The sequence below is a fragment of the Pistacia vera genome, unplaced genomic scaffold (genome assembly GCF_008641045.1).
Source record: "Pistacia vera cultivar Batoury unplaced genomic scaffold, PisVer_v2 Contig518, whole genome shotgun sequence".
Classification (NCBI taxonomy): Eukaryota; Viridiplantae; Streptophyta; class Magnoliopsida; order Sapindales; family Anacardiaceae; genus Pistacia; species Pistacia vera.
This window is the reverse complement of record NW_022196355.1, coordinates 28573-36654: the sequence shown is the minus strand read 5'-3', so window position 1 is coordinate 36654 and position 8082 is coordinate 28573.

The following is an 8082-nucleotide window of genomic DNA, read 5'->3' as shown; positions in this document are numbered from 1 at the left end:
AAATATGTCAAATCAAGATATAAATATTGATAAAAGAGATAAACATAATTTCCTGCTAATAAACTCTAAACATATTTGAAAACTTAAAAATATTTTGGTTTCAACAAGAAGGTGTCCATGGTGATGCGTTATTACATGCCTACAAGTTTAAAGATATGATAACAACTCTGAAGCATAAAGTATTGTCTCAAAGGACTTTAGATAAATATTTTTATTTCATATTACATATTTAATGTAACATAGCATTAATTTTTTTGTAATATATATATAATTATTATAATGCAGAAACAAGTCCCTCAAGAAGGGACCTAAAAAGAAATTATAACTTTTTATAATATGAAATTTATTCTTATTTATAACTAGTTTAAACTGGAATCATAATTTTTTACGACTACATATAAATTATTCATAATTATAGAAAGATTTGTATTTAAATATACTCCAAACGTAGAATAACCTGGACAATGTTTCATTTGTTTAAAATAAATAAGTTTTTTTATTACATTACCTTGTTATTAATGTGATCCTCACATCAATTAAATCCTAGAGTTGAAATAATAAATAAATAAAAATTAGCATAATTTTTTAAATAAACATTGGTTTAATAAAATGATAAAGGGAATAAAGATGATTATTTAAATAAAGAGTGAAGAAATGAAAATGTGGGGTAATAATAAATAGTTAAATACGAAAGCAAGTTCCACATGGAAAGAATGTGGTTCGTTCAATGGAAGATGTACTTCTAAAAGTGATGCGATGCCTGCCTAATTAACTTTGCATCAACAAATCTTTGTCTTATTATTCTTATGGTCCACACTTTTGTCGACCTGTGCCGTGTAATTAGTGCAACATAAACAAAATAAATTAATATAAATGCCACTCTCTTCAGCTCTTAACATTATTGCTTTTTAATACATTAATTTTTTATATAATTATTTGTATAAGTGAAATCTTCTTACTGATGATAAGTTTTTTATATTGTTGTAAGATGATGTTCACGCAGTAGCCTGTTGTAGCTCGGAGTAAACAGTAGACCAGTGATCGGATTGAAGTGATCTGTAGGATATTTATTTTTTAAATTATAAATAAACATTATCTCATAAAATCAAAGAGATGATCGCAGGTAACAATCTCTATAACTTTGGTCTGTCAACCATGTGAAGAACCGTGGGATAAACTTCCAAAAATTATGTCATTATTATCCCTAGACTTACTCATGTAACAATTACAATTTCATAGCATAAAAACCCATGAAAAATCATTAAAAGGGGATTCGAAAAACTAGACAGGGGAAAAACCAGCATCTTTGTAAGGCAACAACATCCAATTTCTTTGTAACTATTTCATAAACATTGGAATAACGTCACATGAGATAAATACTTGGTTCTAACTTGCCAAATCACTTTAAAAACCATCTCTAATTTTTTCTTCTTTTCACTTGAATTTTTTTTTACTGATTTTCATTAATCACGTGCATATCTTATTCGGTTCTACCAAGGTCAATTGAATATCACAAGTTATTATGAATTTTCGTAACAACATATGTTAAAATAAATGAACATAAAAACAATTAAGTAAATATTCATTAATTCACCATATAATAAATTCTAACATAGTAGATTTTTTAAAATCTCAAGAAATTTTTTTAAAAATAAAACAATAAACTTTTATAATGTTAATATTTTTTTAATTCTTTTTTGACATATTAACATTGCTACTTTATATATTTTTAATATCTATTTTGAGGAATATATTAAGACCACAAAAAAAAAAAAAAAAGCTATTAATTTAATTTCTATAAGAATAGTTTGATTTTTAAAAAAATTAAAAGGGAAATGGATATTAACAAAGTCATATCAAAAGAAAAAGATTTTATAGTCTTTTTTTTTTTAATGATTTTGATTAAGTGGTTGGTAGGAAAGCATTTTTCCTTTCTTCTCTGTCGTTTTATACCACTTTAAAGATTCTTACTTTTAATTTATTTATCAAGATTACGAAAAGATTTTTTTTGTCGGAATAAAATAAGTAATATTTCTTGATTAGTACGCAACTGGCAATTGCTTGCTAGTTAAGGTTTAGTTATGATGTCATGATAACTAGTCATCATCATGATGTGTGATGTGTCTTCTCTGTGAACCGTTGATTTTGGACAAATCAAATTTAAAAGGTAGTTGGATTTTTAAACAAAAGTGATTATGGAGATGTGTCTGTGATTAGTTGGTTAGATTAGATGGAGCGTTGCTGGGGTAAATTGAGATTTCATGTTGTTATAGAGTAATGCTACAGTTACCGAAGAATGTACACCGAATGACGTGATAAAATTCTAACATTTGATTCATTATAAGTTAATATTAATCAACGATCAAGATTTTGCCACGTCATTTAGTGCATAAATTTGGTGTGTAACTTTTAGTAACTCTATCATTTTTCGTTGTTATATCGGGATTATCGATTTTATCCACCCAATCGCAACTGCCATTTTAGAATGAACACTTTCTCAATCGATTGTCCGACATAACATAAGCTCGTCAAGATGTAATTCGATCTAGCAAAAGCTAGTCACAACCAATCCTTACAGTTGTTCAACCAGCTCATAGATAACCTCAGATCCCGAATATTTCGGAACGGATCAGATTTGCAGCAATCTTGACACAATCTCAACACTTAATCGCTAGAATATCGAGTTGCATTTCAATCTTAATTGTAATCCTTTTATTTTTGCTCTTTCTTTTGTACAAAATCTATATAGAAACCCCCTCCAACGATAAGAAAGGGGTTAGCAAATTATTCTAGAATTATTATTGTGAGCTCTCACAGTAACTACAAAAACAGTGGATGTAGGCTCAAGTGTACAACTCATTGAACCACTTTAAAAACTCTTTGTGTCATTTACTTTACTGCTTTTGATTCATTACATTGCTGGTTACCCGTAATCACGCACACATCAATTCCAATTTCATCAAGGTCAATCAGATCACTCTAGTTGGTGCAAAATCTTGTATCAACAATAATAATTTTTAAAATTAATATTATAAAATAATTAAAAAAATATAAGAATTACATAAGTTAAAAAATGGATAGCCGATCCGTTGACTAACCTTAGTTGGTGATGGTCGAATGGCGATGATTAGATCAAAATTGTTACCACCATTATTACACTTGCTAACCGCCTATCTATGTAATGATGCTAGTGGTGTCATCAAATATTGTCGAGTTTTGTCATAGTAGGCAAAAAAGTTTTGGCCAAGCTTTTCCAACCCACTATGGCAAAATGTTGTGGTATTATAATGATGCCACCGGTACCTAGAGGTGTTAAAAAAAATGCAGAAATTGAATCGAACCGGTTTTCCGGTTATCTGAAAAATCGTATTGGTTTCGATTCAAAGAAATACAAAAACCAATTTTCCAGTTCAGTTATCGATTTACAAGAATATGGGAACCAGTTAACTAAAACCGGTTTTACTAACCAGTTTATTATAAAAAATATTAAATATAAAAAAATCTGGTTTATTATAAAAATATATTAAATATTAAATTAAAACCGGTTAACCGGTTTTACAAACCAATGTTTTGGTTAACCAAAAAATCGATTTTACCTTAACCGGTTCGGTTTCGTTTCAGAAAAATTTCTAAACCGAAAAATCGTTTCGGTTCACAAAATTGGTTAACCGGTTTTGAACACCCTTACCACTACCATCACCTAAATTGCCAATTGACAAATGCAATGGTATCGGCAATGTTGGCCCATTGACCATCAACAAGTTTGCTGGTGACTCCGTTGGTCAACTTTCTTCTTTTCATAATTTAAACATTTTAGTTTAAAAAAAAAAAAATTTAACTTCTTATAAATAATAATTATGTGACAAGTTACATTAATGCTTTAGTTTTTCATTTGGTAGGTTATTTTAGCTCCTACTTTGGTGAAGAAAGAAGATATGGGAGCAAACCATACCCCAAGTCCATCACGAGGTGTCCATTTCGGTCGAAACACCATTGACGTCCAATATCCAAATTCCTACATCAACATGTATTACTTTAATTTGTTATTTATTTCAGAGCAAACGACATGTTCCCACATGAAGTTTAGCGAAATCCTAAGTTTATACCCCTAGTTGCATTTATTCCAGATTTCCACCCTTAAACTAACTCCGTTTTCTTTATTTTAACAGTTGAAGGGTAAAAGCGTCAAAATAACCCCATTTCTCTCAACTCACCACTGTTTTCGGCATTGTCACTGCTTGTTTTCTATGGATTTAGGATTTCTCACCCAAGCTACAATCACAAACAAACTCCGATTCAACCATACAACCCACTCAATCAAACTCTGAAAACAATCACAAATAGATTGACTGATTGCCTCTGATTGACAAGGTCAGTGGGGATGGGGTAAGAGATGTTTTGGTGAGTGAGGCTTAGGGAAGAAGATAGGGGTATCGGGGAAAGTCACCGTCCCGAGAAAAGTTGCATTGTGCTTGGTTGGGAGCTAGTTGAGGAATTTCCTCAAACAACTGGTGGGCGTGACTTTGAATAGAGATTTTCGGTTGGTGGATGATAACCAATGGCCAAAGAATGCACAAAAACCACAACAAAGAAACAAAAAGGAGGATAAGAGTCAAAAAAAGGAGAAAAAATGGTGGAAAAGGGGCACAAAAAAAGCTATCACACAGTGGTGGGAATGGAACTTGGGCAACAAACAACAAGTGACGACAACTAATGAGAGGGTAGGTTTTGTAGAGGCGATGAAGGGGATTCGATTGGTGGCGGTGTGAATTTCAATAAGGGAATCGGTCGGAACTGGCTACAAAGTTAGGGGAAATGCGAACACCAAGGAGACCCTTTTTAGTGATTGGAGGCTGTAACAATGAAAGGGGTTTGGTGGGTTTTGGTGTAGGATTACAAGGAAGAGGTTGAGGGTGGTTTTGGGTGAAATTCAGTTGAAAAAAAGCTGAAAATATCGATGGCAACACCTGCTAACGTGTGCCACTACCTACAGTTGCAGACCACAGATGGAGGAGAGACAAAGAAGAAGATGGGAGGGCAGTTTGGTAATATCACCATCTGCAACCATGTCAGACACTAATAGTGTTAGTTTAAATTTGAGAATTTGGAATAAATGCAATTAGGGGTATGAACTTGGGATTTCACTAAACCTCGGTGGGAATATGTCGTTTGCTCTTTAATTCACTTAAAAATGGCTGATTTGATGCTTCGCAGTAATTTAGTCACAAATGTTATCAAAATACTACTTTTATTTACTTATAATAACACAGTTATGTTCCCTACTGATCGTGTTATCACAAAACAAGTGTAGTCCATCCACAAATTTTTACACTCAAAATTCATAAATTTCTTATTATTATCAATCAATTAGCGAGTTTGATTTATGATGCATTAAACTTTCAAATTATAAGTTACAATTTCAATATTTATTAGGGAATAAAGGTCTGTTCGGATATTGTTGATGCTTGATTTTTGACACCAACTATTCGCACGTGTGAAATCCTAAGCGAACTTAAACATCACACGTGATATGTGAATATTTAGTTAAATAAAGAGTGACAGATAATGTTTAAAGTGGTTTGGATGGTGAAAAGCGAATCCTACGTCCACTGCTATTGTATTAATAAGAAAGTAGAGGTCAAGTCGCGTTTCTCAAGCTGAGCTATCATTTAGAGAGAATACAAGAGAGAGAGAGAGAGAGCTATTTTAGAGTAAAATGAGCCAATCCCGCAAACGGGAGGGAAGGCCCCAATTTATAATGGGGTAAACCAATGTAATGATTACTAAATCTGCAAGTGGGTGGGTACTGTGCAAATCCTTCTCTGCGTCTCATTGCTCACCTGCCCGAGTGATTTCCTTGACTTATGCAAGGTTTGGACACGGGGACGATTTCCAACCATCTGCTAACTTGACACTCACCCATTGCATTGACAGGGGTGTGTCACTTACGTCATTACGCAACGTGGCTGCGTCTGAATGGTCACAGAACCTTCCCAAGTTCTTGCCGCCTCATGCTGACAAGGCTCCATGTCAGCCCTGTCTTTTCAAACATAATAGAAGTCCCCCAGTTTTTAAGGTTTAAGGATCAAACCTTGAGAACTTCACAATTATGCCTTGATTTGACATGACTCGAATGATGCTTGGCCGAACTGACCTGGCTGTAAGGAGGTCGCATTACACATTCTTATGAGCAACTTGATATGGTCTTCTTTAGCAAAGTCGGTGACCTGGGTTAAACCCTACTAAGTGCTGTACCAATATGCCTCATACCTCGACCTAGGTCCGCGTCCTGATAGAACTTGGTGCATTTCTATTAATAAAGGATCACCTCATTTCGTATTCGTCATGCGACAAAGAGTATTTTATTCTAACGACCTCTTTAGGTGTTATCCGTTGCGCCAGATAGCTAACCCAATAATAAAGCGACCCTTATTCTGACAGACGTGTCCTGTGCGCAATAAATGCAAGCCATGCGCATTAAATACAAGCCATACTGAAACAACATTCCCTATCAGGGTATTAAATGCGGATGAGAGCGGATTTAATGTGGAGGAGGGAATCGAGCCGTCGCTCATTCATTTCAATGGAGGGAAGCGACGATTGAATTTTTCGAAGCATGGCAATTACTCTTTCTTGCCGATTGATGACATGTGGTTGCAATCAACGGCGAGAGATGTATTCCGCCCAAACATATATTGGCTTTGGGAAAACCAGTCGCCACTTCTTCCACTATAAAACCCCAGGCTCGCCTTAAGCAATATCACAACACTCACTCTTTCAAAAAAAGAAGGAAGCTCTCACGAGACCAGATTTTCCATCCTCCAAGTTGGTGCATGTTTGACATTCGTAGTAGGAAGTTCAATCCCCACTTCTAAGAGGTAAGGAAGATCCTTCCATTACTTTCTCTTTTCTGCTTTGTAGATAACCAGGCGATAATGGTAGGTGTTTGTGGTCGGTTGAATAGAGAATGGGTTTTCTTTTAGGGCATCAATCTTTGGGGGTGGTCCCCAAGGATTTTTAGGGTTTTTTTTCTAGGGTTTAAGGAAGGCACATTGTGGTTTTCTGTTCTTCCACGTCATCGTTCGAAACTTTGTACAAAGATTGAGTAATCTCTACGTGTCAGTCTTTTTCAGACGGTAGAAGAGATGGACCCTTCAGCGACCAGAATAGATGAGGGGACGAGCTCGCCTGTGTAGGACACCCCAGCGGGTCCCTCGCAAGAAATTCTATCGGTGGCTACCCGAGAGGAAATACAGAAGGCAGTAGACCAATACGCACTTAGCGTATATGTCTACCAGTATAGGTCTCATTTAGCTCGGAATTTGCCAGAGGGAATGGCTGCGATCTCTGAGAATATATTCAAATGTGGAGCGCTGATTCCCTTCCATCCCTTTATAAGGTCGATCCTTGATCACTTCGAGGTCGCACCTTTATAGCTGACACCCAACGCGTATATGATAGTTGGGGCTATGTATATCGCGTGTGGCGAGAACGGTCTCGACGAGTTGACTGCGCTAGAGCTCGCTTGCTCATATTATTTGAAAAAGAGCAAGGACAAGGAATCTTATTACCTCTCGAAGAGATCCACGATCAAGGGAGGCATCTTTAATTACCCTTGTAATGTCGGGCATATGAGATGAAGTTTTTCTTTTTCAATTATGATGGCATTTGCCATTTTAGGGAGCCAAGTAGGTCTTCCCTTCTTTTACTTTGGTGAAATTTTCTTTTCTTTAAATCTTTGCTAACGAACTCTTCTGTTTCTTCACAGTGAACAAGACAACCAGGTTGATGGCTCTTATTGACTTTAATCGAATAACAACATTTGGTCACCTACCCGATCAGAGTCACGACTCAAAATTGCTCGTGACGACCGCTAACTTGAGGAAGTACGGCTTTTTTAACTCCAAAGCGACCTTGAAACCCTTTCTTCGTAAGTGTCCGCAGCCTTAGCCAATCTTTATTATTTGCATGCAGCGAACTCTTTTACTAATGATACTTGCATGTAGCGACCATGCCACCCAAAGTGCCCAGGTCATTAAGAGCTAGGGGGTTCGCCTTTCCTCGGGTCGATACCACGGGACC